Genomic DNA, 16,372 nt, shown 5'->3' with positions numbered 1-16,372 from the left:
CCAAGCTGTTTTTTCAGTTTTAAGTATTTCTTGAAAAGGAAAAACAGCTATTTTACCAATTGTTTTTAAAAGTTATACAGATTACCTTTAAATTATGGTGTATTGATAGCTGCTGTCTAAGATCCTTTGTATACATTACTCAAAAGGACACAGCTAACGCATATCAACTACAATACTTAAAAAATCTCATTGTTTCTGAAAAAATGTTTAAGTCACCTTCACAAGAGATAAAACATTTAGTCACACCTTATAGCTAGTTCAACCCAGTATTCTAATATGAAGAATTCATCTGCCCACTGGAAGAGGCTGTAAATGCAAGGTCTTACAGCCAAGGACTAGCTGTTGCTGAAGCAGTGCTAAGATGGAGGGGTGGGCTGTACAACCTTTGAGGGATAATTATTTAAGGTACATAGGCCAGATAACAGCATGGTATCTATCTGCGTGACTGTATGACACTCAGCTTCCTGGTGCTTGCGCCACCTCATCTGCAAGTTAAACAACATACTTTGCCCTCTGAAGGGAAGAGTTCACCACATACTCTCTCGGGGCGCTTTCCATGTGTAGGAACCGTGCTTCTCTAATTTGTACAAGAGCAGAGTGGAACTTCCATTTGCAAATGGCAGCTTTAATGCAAGCAGTTAGCTCGGCTGCCTCCTAAACTCCGCTCCAGGAATAGTTAAGGTTGTTTCAGATAAACCCTCGAGGAATAAGGAAACAGGAGAGACCATAGCAGCTAGCTTTTTGTTACTTGGAAAGCAGACGTTAAGTGGAAGCTAATTTAGCGGCCTAAGAAAGCTGTGAATGCTAAGCCAGCAGTAGGGAAAAACCAAGAAGCAACCTGAGTGAGATGGTAAAACCCTCTAGAAGCTCAGGAACTGGAAACGGGGTGAAGGTGGAGCTGAAGACATGAGGACTGGTTAGAAGTTTCTTCAAGAAGCGGATAGATTCCCATCCTCACTCTGGCAGAAGACTGGAGGTTTAATTCTCTGGGAAGTGTGAAACAGAATGTCTCTGGACTGAGAGAGATCAGGAATATTCGAGTATGAGACCACCCTCCTGGAAAAGGGTGTTGAATATGTTTAAATACTGAATTGAGATCCCCAGGCCTCACCTCACTTGCTTCCCAGAACACCAGTAATTATGTCCCTTCAGGCAGGAGATTGGAAGGGTTTTCTCTAGGCAGAAGTCACAAATCAAAAAAACCTTCGGGGTTCTCCAGGGAAACAGCCAGTTCACTTTACAGTGAACTCAACCATCACAGGCCCATCTAAGCACAGAACTTTCTCTTAACTTGCAATTCACACTATTTTATATGAACAAGACAGGCAAGAATCACCAGATACTAGAGGAGAACATCTAATAGTGACAGACAGGCAGAAACAAATAGATAAAAAGCAACTGGGAAGAAACAAGTCTTTGCAGGAGAACGCTTCAGAAAAAAATATTCATCCAGAGAATAACAACAACAACAAAAGCTATTAGAAATTAAAAGATGACATCTGAAATGTAAAACTCAATATAATAGTTGGAAGATAAAATTGAGGAAACCTCCCCAGAAAATAGGATACAAGACAGAAATGGAAGGTAAGAGAAATAAATATAATTTAAAAAAAAAAATTAGAGAACCAGCCCAGGAGGTTCAAAATCTAAAAAAAACAGGAGTTGCAGAAAGAGGGAACAGAGAAAGTGACAGGAAGGAAATAATCAAAAATATAATTCAGTTAGTTTTTCCACTAATGAAAGGCCTGAGTTTTCAGATTGAAGAAGTTCATAGAAAGTTCCACGTGAATAAAAACAAACCTACACCCAGATACATCACCGAGAAAGCTCAGAACTCTGGGAACAGAGATATCCTACAAACATGTAGAGTTGGGGAAAAAGAAAGATTTGCAACAAAGGGTGAGGAATTACAATAGCTGCAAATTTCACATGGCAACACCAGAAGTAAGACAATGGAGGAGAAATTCCTTCAAAATTCTGAGGGGAAATTACTTCCAGCCTAGATTCAGTCCCTAGCTAAGCTAATTGTGTGAGGGCCACCTTCAGACATTCAAGATTCAAAAAATGTATTCACATGCGCCCATTCTCAGAATCCGCTGGAGGATGTGCTCTACAAAAATGAGGACAGGTACCAAGGGTAAAGAATACATGAGAACAGGAAATAGAGCATCCAGAGCGAGACAACAGGATTCCTCAGAAGGGTAATGCAGGGAATCCCAGAGTATACAAAGCATGGCTGTTTAGCAGATCCAAAGAGCAGCAGCCAGCCCGGACTGGAGCAACTCAAAAGGTTCCAGACAGTTTTCTCTAAAAAGACGAAATTGGAAGAATGACTTGTATATTTGGACAAATCGAGAAATTTACACAGCTACAGGTGAGTTTAGGTTTGAATTAGTGATAACTTTTTTAAAATGAAGCCATTAAAAAACAGGACAGGGGCTTCCCTGGTGGCGCAGTGGTTGAGAGCCCGCCTGCCGATGCAGGGGACACGGGTTCGTGCCCCGGTCTGGGAAGATCCCACATGCCACGGAGCGGCTGGGCCCGTGAGCCATGGCCGCTGAGCCTGCGCGTCCGGAGCCTGTGCTCTGCAACAGGAGAGGCCACAACAGTGAGAGGCCCGCGTACCACAAAAAAACCCCAAAAAAACCCACAAAAAACACGGGACAACTATACGCCAATAAAAATGAAAAAAAAAAAAAAAAAAACAGGACAAGGTAACTCCAAAGAAAAACCAAGGGTGTATAGGAAAAGACAGAAAGGTATTGATAAACCCTGTCACTGAGCCAGGCCTGGAATTTACATAAACATTATGATGTAAGTCTATTGACTGTTAATCATGATAAAAATCCATTGAGAAAGGTGGGTGGGGAACTGCGTTTGCTTGGGGGGGTGGGGGGAAGGGGTAGGTGGTGGTCAGCAGAGCTGCATCTTCATCTTCTTTCCTGGAAAATCAGCGAATAATACTCTGAGAAATCAAGAGGTGGCAATAGAAGCTAGAGCTATAAAGGTGAGAAAAAAAGCACGCGTAAAAGAGTTGAAAGTGGTTGCTAGAGCAGGAAGCAGAGGGTGGGGCTGTGTGAACTGCTTTTCATAACAAGCCTCATAGAACCATTGGACTCTTTTCAGTGTTACATATGTAACTCAGATTAATAAGAATAACTAAAAATCTCTAAAATAATAGGATGTATTGTCGTAATAAATTAGTAGAGGAGCTGTCTGCCTGTACAGAGAGCATGTCTCTGAAGTACCAGAATAAGGAATAACGAGTGAGGAAGCGCACGGAGACAGGTCTGGTTTGCGATCTGGCCTCTTCTGGTGCCATATGGGTTAGTCTACGGCGCCAGCTAATTACTTTTCTTCATGGTGCTACTGTAACTTAAAACTGAGAAGTTGAGCAAAAACAGAAACAGAGTAAGTCTGAGTCTCTACGTAGTCCTGCTGTGAACCCAGAAACAGAATGCCCAACTCTTATTCCAATTTTAGTATATTTCCTAAGTTGTGGGAAGTAAGTAGACAGAGCTTTTCAAGAGAAAGCGCACGGTTTTCCGAGTTACAGGTTGTTATTTTAGGAAATAATGTATCGTGGTCAGTGCTCTTTGCCAAATCATTCCAGTTCTGTGCCACTCTGGGCACCGGATGGGATTGCACCCCCCCGTCCCCTGGGACCCGTTGGAGCTGTGTGGCCTGTTGTGTCCCGTGAGTTGGGAACGGCAATGGCAGACATGTGTTGCCACTGCAGGGTTTTCCACGGCCCTCTCCTTCCCTCTGGCATGGTGAGCAGAACCCACATGTCAGCCCATGACAGATGTGGAGCCTGAGTGAGAAACAAGCCTTTATTGATTTCAGCTGAGGTTGTTGCTTTGCACAGCGTAAGGCACAGTTGGAAATGTTCAGGCCCAGAGCTGAGATTCATTCTCCCATGGGACCACCAGAGTGGTCCCGGTGGCACCAGAGCCTGTGATGAGGCACCGACCATCCTCGCACCCACTTTGCTTTCATTTCCAGCCCCATTTAGTGTGATACAGGGGTTTTCCATGTCCTTAGAAAAGTTCAAGGTAATTTTTCATTAACAGCATCACCAGTTTCTCACACAGCAGGTGGCCAGAAACTGAAGCAAGTACATCTGTTGCTTTGGGTCCCTAGTGCCTTAAACTGTATGATGCCTTTCAGATGTCAAGACTCAGCTGATCTTTTAAAGTATCCCAGGGTTAAGAAATGGTTGATGTCAGTTAACAAAAGGCTGAAAGAGCAGTTGAAAACAGACATTAAAACAAAGGTAACCTAGTAAGTCGCTATCAACCTAAAAGTGGTGAAATCTGCTTATAATGTGTCTAATCTTATCATTGAGAAACAATTTTTTTCAACATCAATATAGGTATGACGTATTTTGGACAAGAATCACGTATTAGGTCATAGAACTTATTTCCTCTCACTGTTGCCTTTTATGGATCATAGAAAGACTTTCTGTAATCCACAGGCTACCTTTTTTAAATGAAGGTGTATCACATTTACTCCTGGTAATGCCCCAGATCTGGTTGTATAATAGAAGAACACAAAGCTCAGCTAAGACTATAGAGTGGCAACAAATTAAGCTTTGTGAGATGTGTTTATAAAGGACATTGTTTTCTGAAATGCAAGCAAACTAGTAGGAAGTTTTAAGAATTGACCTTACTTCTTTATCAGTAGTGGTATTGTTTTGAGGATTGGTATTTACTCATGAAAACGATTTTCCCTCTGCTTTGTTTCCCAAAAGAGTCTTTAGGGCTCACCTAATTCCATCCAGGTTTTAATCAAGCTCTGAATTTTTAGTCTTGAGGAAATTGGCAGTTTTGATACTTAAGTTTGCATGCTTTATTTCACATGGTAATATAAATGACATCCAGTACTTAGTTTTCTAGAAATCTATTTTAGCTGGTCATTCATCTGACTGCTAAATAAATTTTAACTTGTTTTAGCATCATTAGTCATGTTCTATGATTGTTGCCAAGTCGTTTTCCAAGAATATCTTTGCTAAGGTTAAAGATAGGGAATATGAGAAAGACTCTAAAATTGATTTGTGTAGGTGAATAAGTTCTAATCTTTAAGCACATTAGCCAACTAAACGATCTTTTCTGAATTCCTGATGAACTGCAAGACATTATGCTATGCTTTGTGATAATTACATACCAATCTCCAAAGATCTAAACTTATAAATGGTTCAGAATCCTCTCTAAACCACAGGAAATCAAAATTATCTGAGCTGAAAGTCCCTGCATAAGGCAGGGTTTGTAATGAGCTACCCACCACCTGTGGGCTCGCAGCACCACTGGGGGCGCCACCCTGTGTCTTTGTGACCCCCGCACGCACTCATCTTTGTCCTACAGTAGTTTGAACATATGCCTTTGTCATGCTAATAGGATTTATTTTTATAGTATTCATTGATCTCTCCTTTATCACAACAAAACGACAAAAAGTGTCAGATGAGTGAAAACAGATTTGAAAGCAGACTCATACTTCCGGGAGTATAGACAACCTGAACATTACCTGATCTGCATTACCTGATTACATCATCTCAGGTCATGTTCTAGAAATTGGAATTCAAGACATATCCATATAAGACATATGAGAGCAGTCCCAATGCAGGTGCTTACAGTGAAATTGGGGAGGGGAGAACACATCAAAAGTTAAGTAATAATTACACTAAATAAAAATATAACTCATCAGCAGGAGAGGCATAAGATGGTTTAATGCTATCCAACAGTAAAGACAGTAACTAATACGGATTCAAAAGATAGATCACCATGAGCTTTATTGGTCCAGACAAGCTTCGTGTGAGAGATTAGACTTGAACCACAGACATATTTCCTCTTCCACCAACTGCAACCATTGTTTTCCCTCATGAAGACCCCGAGACTTCCTAGGAGAGGCGGTGGGGGGCGGATATTGAACAGGCGGTCAGCAGTGCCTGCCGTAGCTGTTCTCTCCTCCCTCACGTCCTCTGACAGAGTGTCAGATAGTTGGGCTTATATCAAGTTGCTTTTGCTAAGAGTAAGAGAAATTACTATCCCAAATGAGGAAGTTTGTTGCTTATTATCTAAAATAACAAGAGTCCCAAGAGAGGCAGGTGTGGAGTTGGATGATTCAGCACTGGGGTCACCAACTTTCCATTCGGCCACCTTAGTGTGTTGGCTTTGTCCTCAACGCGCTCCCGGTCCCGCCATTTTTCTCAAGAAGGCTGCCACAGAACCCGGCAGGTCTCCTGTCACCCCTACCCCCTCACACGCACACGGAGTCTTCTAGAGAAGTCTGTTTGGAAGTTCCCTGGCAGGCTTTCCCTCCCATCTCATCGGTTGGGCAGAATTAAATCCCGTGCCCACTCTAAACCCAGTCAGCCAGGGGAAAGGCTTAGAGAAGTCCACAGCGGTGTGGAAAGGTGGTGGAAGCGGGTGACCAGACACTTTGATGGACCAATTATCCCTGAAGTATTAATTGCCAGAACGGTTCATCTAATCCTTCCCTAAAGCATTTACGTTTGAAAAGAGCCAGTTCTGTTGCATCAGTGATGTTTTAGTTGTAGATTTTCAGGCAGCTTGAGTTGGACTGGTAGTTGGAAGAGGGAAATTGAGCAGTGGCCTTCCCAGTAGGTCAGAATTTTCCTGGCTATATGATTTTTCTCTTCAGTCAGTGATGTATACTTCCTAAGAAGGTATATTCTGTGGAAAGTATTGATTATAATGGATTTTTTATGGGCTTCTGCATGGAACTAAAAACTGGCATCTAGAGTGTATCTAATTACAGGACTTTTTCCAAATAATGTATAATTGTAATCTCTCATTTAATCAGTAATACTAATGAAACTGGATTAAAATACAGTCCTATTGAAAATACATTCCCATTTAAGATAGTTTATTGAAATGAATAGATATAAAATGAATTTAAATATCAGTTTTTCTGGCTTCTTTTTTAAGTCTCATGATAGGAATTTTAATTTAAGGCCAAAATGAACTCAGGTAGTTGATCCATGATATTTAGTTGTCATTTGGTGTCATATGAATCGTGCTCACATAACAAACAAGTCTTTCTGCCAGTGTGTCAGCTTGGGGTCAGGGAAGATGGACCATATCTTTGTAGGAGTGTCCCATCCTTCTCTCTCTCTCTTTTTGCCTTACCCAGTCCATGTAATATCATTGTAAAGAAATGTGAACATCAGAGGGAACATCATAAAGAACGCTCTGTTGTCGACAGCTTATAGGATGACAATATTAATTTAACTTCCGTTAAACAGGTTTTATAACCAACTTTTAACATCTTTATGCATCAATAAATTTATTTTTAACCAAAAAATCTGAGGAGCCTCTGAAAACAGAACCACAGGGAGTGGAGTGCTGAACCTTGGCTTAATGCCCATTTTAGGGCAGTGAAGATGTTGCCCTTTGGGGATGAATGAGACGCTTATCCCCTCGTGCTGGGCCCTCTTCCTCCGTCATTTGTCTTCAGCCCCATAATGTCCATAAAACGCCAAGATGCCAGACTAGACCATGCTGATCACTGCCCCAGAGGCAGAAACAATGGTTTGAGGAGAGCTCAAGTGAAGCAATTAGAAATATTTACAATCCCTGGCCAGAAATTCCTGTGGGGTTGAATTATCCCAAATTAAATGTGTCATTGATAGCATTTGCTTCCTTCCAATGGCCTTTCTTGAAACTTGACATTTATTTCACCTTTTAATGCCACATTACCTTAGGGACAGTAATTTGTGCCCCGAAGTGCACGTGTGCATGGCAGGGAAGGAAGTGAGGGCTTCCCATTGTCCCATGCAGACGGCAGTCAGCCAAGGCCAGAGGCCAAACTGAGGAGACTGTTGGGTGGTCCTCCTCTTCTGCCTCGATGGCATCCCCAGCGCCTCCTACCCAGTGCTGTCCTGCTTTTAAGTCTTCTACCCCTAACATCTCATCATTTATCCTTTGAAACACCTGTGTTTACTTTTCCAGGACGCTGTATTTTTAATCCACTGGGCTTTACTCCCACAAAGAAGGGCTTTGCTCCTGTCATAGGAACTCTAGGCCTACTGAGCAAGGTCGGGGGGGGGGGGGGGTGGAATCTTTGTAAGGCGCCTGCCCCTTGCCTTGAAACCTTAAGGCCAAGTCACGCCTTTCTGGTTACTCCTTGTGCCAGAGCTGCTGTACCCAGAGGGTCAGTCAGAGGCTTGGGCACCTTTTCCCTTCCCTCAGCCCTGCTATCTTCCCCCCAGTGTTTTGCTCTGAGATGCCCGTGTGTCAGGCATTCATGGACCGGTGTGAGTTCCAGGAAGCTCACGCCTCCCGCAGGGGAGAAGGGAGCAGAGTGACAGGCATCACCAGCGCAGCCTGGGCACTGCTCACGAGAGCCCCGCTGAGGGCAGGTGGGCGCCGAACCCAGCCTGGGCTAGGCTCACCAAGCAGCAAGCCTGAGTTGGGGGCTGTTTCTTTCTCTGCTCAAAGGTAGTGTCCATTCCCCAAGTCCTGTGCCCAACGGAGGTGACTTCTTTCCTAGTTAAATTAAAAGCATGTTTGATGTTAGTAAAGGCCCCAAGAGGGAGTTGCCATTGTTGGAAAGATTTAGAATCTTTCTATACTGTGGCAGTGATGATTAAAAAAGCATGGATGGTACCAGGAAAACCTGCTAGCAGTGACACAAATAACTAATAATAAGATGAGAAAAGAAAAACAAAAATAAATTCATTTGACCATAAGAATAATAATAAACATAATCATTTACACAGAGAGTTCACCATGTGTGCTTTATTAAGCCTCTTAATAAGCATGTCTGTCATTACAAATGCACCTGATTAACTGTCGTAACTTTATTTGATTAGATTAGTAAACTTTGCTCATATACGCTTGACCTTCGTCTGAGGTGTTTGCTTGTGAGGGACAGTTGGTCACGAGCAACCTTTTAAAATATGTGAGGGCCTCCCTGGTGGCGCAAGTGGTTGAGAGTCCACCTGCCGATGCAGGGGATACGGGTTCGTGCCCCGGTCTGGGAGGATCCCATATGCCGCGGAGCGGCTGGGCCCGTGAGCCATGGCCGCTGAGCCTGCGCGTCCGGAGCCTGCGCGTCCGGAGCCTGTGCTCCGCAACGGGGGAGGCCACAACAGTGAGAGGCCCGCATACCGCAAAAAAATAAAAATAAAAAAAATAAAAAAATTAAAAAAATATGTGAAAAAAACAACCACCAGGACGGCTCCCAGCCCTGACATTACAGTGTGGCCGAAGGATTTACAAAGCCTTGACTATGTGGATCACCAGAAGGTAATATTGTAATATTATCCAGTTCCCAAGCTTCCTTTTTTTTTTTTTTTTTTTTTTTTTTTTTTGCGGTATGTGAGCCTCTCACTGTTGTGGCCTCTCCCGTTGCGGAGCACAGGCTCCGGACGCGCAGGCCCAGCGGCCATGGCTCACGGGCCCAGCCGCTCCGCGGCATGTGGGATCTTCCTGGACCGAGGCAGGAACCCGCGTCCCCTGCATCGGCAGGCAGACTCTCAACCACTGCGCCACCAGGGAAGCCCCCAAGCTTCCTTTTTATCTAAGATGATGGCAAAGCCATTCCTCCTTTTCCTCATAATCGTTACCAACTTAGTACAGTTCTGTCCGTAGCCTCATCATTTCTAGTCAAAACGGCATGTTCCAAAGCTACTTAGGTCAGTTGATAGAAACTTCAACAGCAGTAACTCAAAGCATGATGATTGTATTAAGCCAAGAACAAATTAGCTTTATATTAAATTCTAAAAAGTTATGGGCTACCTTGGAAAATGACAGAAAAGGGTAAAGAAAAGTGTTTCAGCTGGAAAAGTACTTTTGAAAGGGGCCACTCCTCCCCCACCCCCATCATTTATTCGTAGACCCCTGACTAGACTCTGATTCCTGCCTTTCTTGGTCATATTTCCCAATTGTTTTTTCACCTTTGATGTTCTGCTTTAACGCTTCTTTCACCTCGTTCCTTCGTCTGGAGCATATTCCTTTGCCATTTCATTTTGTTTAAGTTTCTATTTGTATTTTTATGTATAGAGTAGGCTAGTTATGTTTCTTGACCTTGCAGAAGTGGCCCTCTGTCAGGGATGTCCTATGTTTCCCAGCAGTACCCTTTCATCACCCAAGGACCAGGGACCAGCTGGTCCCAGGGTAGTGTCTGGCCTGCATTCGTGGCCTCTATCTGCAGGCTGCAGGGTCACAGTTTTCTTGTTTCTGGTGTCTGCCCCCAGATGGGTGAGGCTGGTCTAGAGGCTTGTGCAGGCTTCCTGGCAGGAGGGTCCAGTGCCTGCCCACTGGTGGGTGGAGCTGGTTCCTGGCCCTCTTGGGGGCGGGGCCGTGTCAAGGGGTGTGTTTAGAGGGGGCCGTGGGTTCAGGAGGACTTAGGCAGGCAGCCTGTCTGCTGATGGGTAGGGCTGTGTTCCCGCCCTGTTGTTTGGCTTGAGGTGTCCCAGCACTGGAGCCTACAGGCTGTTGGGTGGAGCCAGGTCTTGGAACTAATGACCCAAGCAAGATGTCAGCCTCCAGCAAGAGTCCATGAAGATGAATACTCCCCGATATATCTGCCACCAATTTTTAAGCCCCCAGGTTGAGCCACAGCTGCCCCCCGCCTCCCCAGGAGACCCTCCGAGACCCTCACGTAGGTCTGGCCCAGGTTCCTGTGAAGTAACCTGCTTTTGCCCTGGATCCCAGTGGGCACGAGACCTTGTGTGCGCCCTCCAAGAGTGGAGTCTCTGTTTCCCCGAGTCCTGTGGAGCTTCTGCAGTCAAGCCCAGCTGGCCTTGAAGGCCAGATGCTTTGGGGGTCCTCCTCCTGATGCGAGACCCCCAGGCAGAATTGTAAACAAGGTCATGAAAGTTTGCAACACCTACCTGAGTCCTTTCATGTGTCCCCTCAGATATCTCAAGGATTCCACTAACAGGGAAGTGGAAAGAACTGGCAAAGTGATATCATTAACCTGCCCACATACACACGTACCCCCCACCGTACAGTCCAGAAGTTGGTGGGGGTCCCAACATGCAGAATAACACCCCAATCAGTCTAGAATAAACTGTGAGAAATGCTGCCACATTGCTTAGCATCAGGGTGTGCTCAGTCTACACTCTAGGTAGTCTTCTGGGTCTGGAGCATATTTGTATACTCCACATGCATCTCTTACTCATCATCCATCATGGTATAAAGATACATATTCTGTGAAACATCAAGAACAATACTTTGGAAAATGAAATTGAAGAAAAAAAAGAATGAAACCAACAAGGAACCACTAGGTAATAATGCTAACATTTACAGAAATCTTAAATTCATCCCTAGACAACAATCAAATTTTAATCTCATCCAGCTAGACTATTAATAGCTATTTACTGCCCAGGATGAATGAACGTTGAGTTTTTTCTCAGTGTCTATAATCAAATTCACCCATCCGTAGGCTCTGTTATGACTAAACTCCTTTTTGATACCCTTGATGAAAGTCTCCAAATTAGGTTTGAAGGTTGGGTCAGCACAAGATTTTTCCCCCCTCAAATAAATGAGCAGGCCTGATTCTTTTGCAAGGAACTGAGATTTAAATTTATGAGATGGACTGATCAAATGTAAAGACTGTTTCAATCCTGGACCTTGCATTTCATTCCAAAGAGAGCATCATTATTTAGGATGATTTGAGCTGACTATAACGGAAATCCTGACTCAAACCGATTCAAATAGTAAAGAAAATTATTAGCTCAAAGAAGTCCGAAGACCTTCTCATTACTGGCTTCACATCAGAATCAACTGGAGAGCTTAAAAAAATACTGGTAACAGAAGTACTGAATCAGAATCTTTTGGGTGGGGCTTGGGTCCTGGTCATTGTTAAAAGCTTCCCAGCTTGTTCAAATGTACAGTCAAGGTTTGGAGCTGATGATTTAGAAACTCATCAGCATCTTCAAGGGCCCCAGTTCCTTGTACCTCTCTGCCTAGCCCTGCTCAGAGCAGGCCCTTCCTCAGGTTAGAAGCAAGAAAAGAAGAGAGACCGACCGTCTCTTCCTGCGGCTCTGGATTGGGGTGGCCTCCCCTTAGGGGAGGCTTCTGGCTGCAGGACCCTCTTGCTGAGGAAGAGGTGGAGTGAACACTGGGGGCACCAGCGTCCTCGCCCCTCCCACGTGGAGTCAGAGTTCAGTCAGCCCTGCCACGTGCCGCCGTGATCTCCAGACCGAAGCTTTTCTGCAAACAGTTACCTCTGTGGGAAAATATATCAACTTGATTGTCATGAGTGTATTCATCTTCAAATGAACAGTCATCTTCGCAACGGTCAGTTTTGCTGGAGGTAGTTTATACGTTCCCCCAAATCAGCAGGCTGTACAAGATCATTAAAAACCACTGGACTCATGGGGAAGATGGGATTGGGGGACAATATTGAAAAACTTCGTCAGTGACACATGAAGTAAGAACCTAGTTGGTTTGACACATGTTAAAATGATTACGAAATAAAGAAATACCGCAATAAATACGACCCTTTACCTTGAAAAACACCTGCTACTTGGTTGGAGAAATGAACATCATCGGAAAGGTCGCAGCTTATGAGTTACAGTGAAGTAATGGAAGGAGAATTCTCTGGAATCTGACAGATTTGGGTTATGGGTGCAGCTTGTCACACACACCGTGAACCCAGGTCGCCGGCAGACGTGTGAGGTGTGCGCATGTATGCATTCTGTGTATTCCTGCGTGTCTGGGTCCAGCTTCGCGCAGTTCTCTGCATTCACCCAGTGTTTCTTGTGGATGCAACTGTGCATAAGCAAACGTGGGATTCACGCTGTGCTCCGTTGTTCCCTAATCCATCGATCTCGTTGGAACAAGTTCACATTTTCAAAACAAGCATCGTAACAGAACTGACTCTACTCTGGGTGTAACGTGCAGCTTCTGATTTTGGTTGGGTTGGGGAAAGGAAGTTATAGAAAGATTACACTTTCTGTATTAATTTTTTGTTCCCAGTTCAGTAACTGAGTTCTCAGTTCTCAGTTCAATAACAGTACCCTGCTAATCAGAACTTGTAGAGTAAGTCCATTTTGTTAATGGCCACACACATCCCTAGTATTTATAACATCGGCTTTCTCACTGTGAATGTCTGAGTCCCCATCAGAATTCTGCAGGGGCTCCTTCTTCCCCGGGATAAATCTTGAGGCACAGCCTGCAGGGCCCCTGATACGCTCACCGTGTCCAGCATTACAGTGAGAGCCTCCCTTCAAATCCCCAGCCTTTCAGGAATGCACAGCTGTTTCGTACCTCCAATCAAGCACACTGTCTCACACCTCTGTGCTACTTTGCTCTACTGTCTCTTCTGACCAAAATGATTCATGTGGCCCTAAAACTCCTAGAGTTCCTTCCAGTCTCTGCCCAAGCACCTCGTGTCCCATGGAGCCTTCCCTGCCACCCTCTGCAAGCGTTAAGCACTTTCAGGAGGTAGTTGTGGTCCTACTGAAGCTACCGATTCTGGAGTCCCTTCCCTCATCTACGGAAGCAGCATGTAAAGATGAGGCATGTCCTAGGTTATCTGCAGTTGCTTCCTTTGCTTTCACTGTCTGAGAACTGCTTGTATTTAGTCACAAGGCTTTTTCCAGGCACTTGTCTCTATCACAGTATCTCCTGAGCCAGATATTGTGTCTGGCACTCAGTAAATGTTTAGGAATGAATGAAGGCTGTTGAGGGTCTTTTTCTGCTCCGCAAGGATTCAGATGCATTAGGCTTTCCTCTGGCCGTTTCTAGAACCTGAAAAGTCACCTCATTTCCCAGTGGCATTCACCAACCACATATGAAAAATAGCAAGAGTTGTTGGTATCTAGTGAAAATGGGGTTTTTATAAATTAGTTTAAGGGACAAAATTTTTTAAAGTGTGATAGGTATATAAATAAACCAGTAATTTAGAGAATTATTTCCTTCTCACATTTTTTTTTTAATTCCAGAAGTCTCAGAATTGGTAATGTTTGTGTTAATCAAAGCTGTTCCAACACTTGGTTTCCTTTTACCAATTATAACTTAAAGTACTTCTTAAACCATGCGTGATCCTCAACTTGGATTTCTGTAGGGTGCCATTTTTTGTTTGTCTCTAATGGGACATCATGGGGGTCAGTAGGCCAGAGCATTGTGGTACAGGGGTGCACACTTCATCCTCACACAGGTCAATTAGCCTTGCCGTAGAGAAGCAGTGTTGGCTGAGGCCCTTCTGTCTGGGTCAGCCATTATGCAGACGCCTACTTTGGTGCCAGAAACAGCAAGGGAAAGCAGGCAGATGGTTCTACCCAGACAGCAACTCCATGAGAAGCCCAGCCGGAGGCCTCCGTGCTGGCTGGGTGGTTTCATCAGTTGGTCTGATCATGTGTAAGTGGAGAGGGGAAAACCCTTGATAAATAAAGTAACATCTGGGCTAATAGGCATGGTGGAGGAGAGAACCATTCTGGTTTACAAAAGATCGGTCAGGTTGCCTAACTATAAAAATAAAACATGAAGGCGATAGCCTAAAAGCCCAAAAGATGGGGACATTTCCCCACAAATGCCATTTAGTTAGCCTGTCAAACACAATCCCTTCTAGGAGAGAGCCTTTTTTTTTCCAGTTAAAATGTTCAGAAGACCGGCAATTGCCTTAACAACTGAGCTTAACATTTCAATACCTTTTGAATTTTTAAAGGCTAGGAAGTTCTTAAGACAAGCCATACACATATGATGATTTTTTTAAAAGAGCAGTAACAGGATTTTTGCAAATAGAAGGTTTATAACTATGCGAGTAAGGTTTTATTCTTCCACTGATTACACCTGTGTGAGGTTGTCCTAGTTAAATATTTTATTTTAATTTCCAGTATGTTTTCTCGGGACTGTACGTTTATTCAGTTTACTTTAAAATCTATAGTACATGATCCAGTTGTTTGTCACTATTCTTTTCTATTTACTCTATTTATTGTTTTTTTGTAAACAACCTCTAGAAAGGCAAAGTTAGATTAAAATAGCTCATAATGTTGAAATGGTAATAGGCAGAAGAGCATACTTCTAAATGCTTAATGTATTTAACAGATATTACTTTTTATGATTATTATTAAAATATCTTCAGAAGATCAGGGTTGAATTTAAATACCATAGATAATGACATGTCTACCATTTTCTTTTTATTGCATTTATGTTTCAAAAGCATCCTTTATTCTCGGATATACTTAAACACAGCCTCTTTTTATTGAAAGTTACAGAAGAGAGCATGCATAACCCAAAAAAATTAATTTATATTGGACTTTAAAATAAGTACTTGTGCAAAAACAGAAATATAGATCAATGGAACAGGATAGAAAGCCCAGAGATAACCCCACGCACATGTGGTCACCTTATCTTTGATAAAGGAGGCAAGAATATACAATGGAGAAAAGACAGCCTCTTCAGTAAGCGGTACTGGGAAAATTGGACAGTTACATGTAAAAGAATGAAATTAGAACACTCCCTAACACTGTATACAAAAATAAACTCAAAATGGATTAAAGACCTAAATGTAAGGCCAGACACTATAAAACTCTTAGAGGAAAACATAGGCAGAACACTCTATGACATAAATCACAGCAAGATCCTTTTGGACCCACCTCCTAGAGAAATGGAAATAAAAACAAGAATAAACAAATAGGACCTAATAAAACTTAAAAGCTTTTGCATGGCAAAGGAAACCATAAACAAAATGAAAAGACAACCCTCAGAATGGGAGAAAATATTTGCAAATGAAGCAAGTGACAAAGGATTAATCTCCAAAATATACAAGCAGCTCATGCAGCTCAATATCAGAAAAACAAACAACCCAATCCAAAAATGGGCAGAAGACCTAAATTGACACTTCTCCAAAGAAGATACACAGATTGCCAACAAACACATGAAAGGATGCTCAACATCATTAATCATTAGAGAAATGCAAATCAAAACTACAATGAGGTATCACCTCACACCAGTCAGAATGGCCATTATCAAAAAATCTAGAAACAGTAAATGCTGGAGAGGGTGTGGAGATAAGGGAACCCTCTTGCACTGTTGGTGGGAATGTAAATTGATACCGCCACTATGGAGAACAGTATGGAGGTTCCTTAGAAAACTAAAGATAGAACTACCATATGACCCAGCAATCCCATTACTGGGCATATACCCTGAGAAAACCATAATTCTAAAAATATCATGTACCCCAATGTTCATTGCAGCACTAGTTACAATAGCCAGGACATGGAAGCAACCTAAGTGTCCATCGACAGATGAATGGATAAAGAAGATGTGGCACATATATACAATGGAATATTACTCAGCCATAAAAAGAAACGAAATTGAGTTATTTGTAGTGAGGTGGATGGATCTAGAGTGTGTCATACAGAGTGAAGTAAGTCAGAAAGAGAAAACAAATACCG

The 16,372-nt window shown here is 43.1% G+C and overlaps 1 protein-coding gene across 4 annotated transcripts in view; it reads left to right on the top strand.

The window, feature by feature from the left end:
• Nucleotides 1-16,372, top strand: part of TBC1D5 (TBC1 domain family member 5) — a 545,992-nt gene that overhangs the window by 485,680 nt on the left and 43,940 nt on the right. The window lies entirely within an intron of this gene.

Source organism: Mesoplodon densirostris, chromosome 5, assembly GCF_025265405.1.
Source record: "Mesoplodon densirostris isolate mMesDen1 chromosome 5, mMesDen1 primary haplotype, whole genome shotgun sequence".
In the NCBI taxonomy this organism is placed as follows: domain Eukaryota; kingdom Metazoa; phylum Chordata; class Mammalia; order Artiodactyla; family Ziphiidae; genus Mesoplodon; species Mesoplodon densirostris.
The sequence above is the reverse complement of the archived record's forward strand: the minus strand, read 5'-3'. Positions and strand labels throughout refer to the sequence as shown.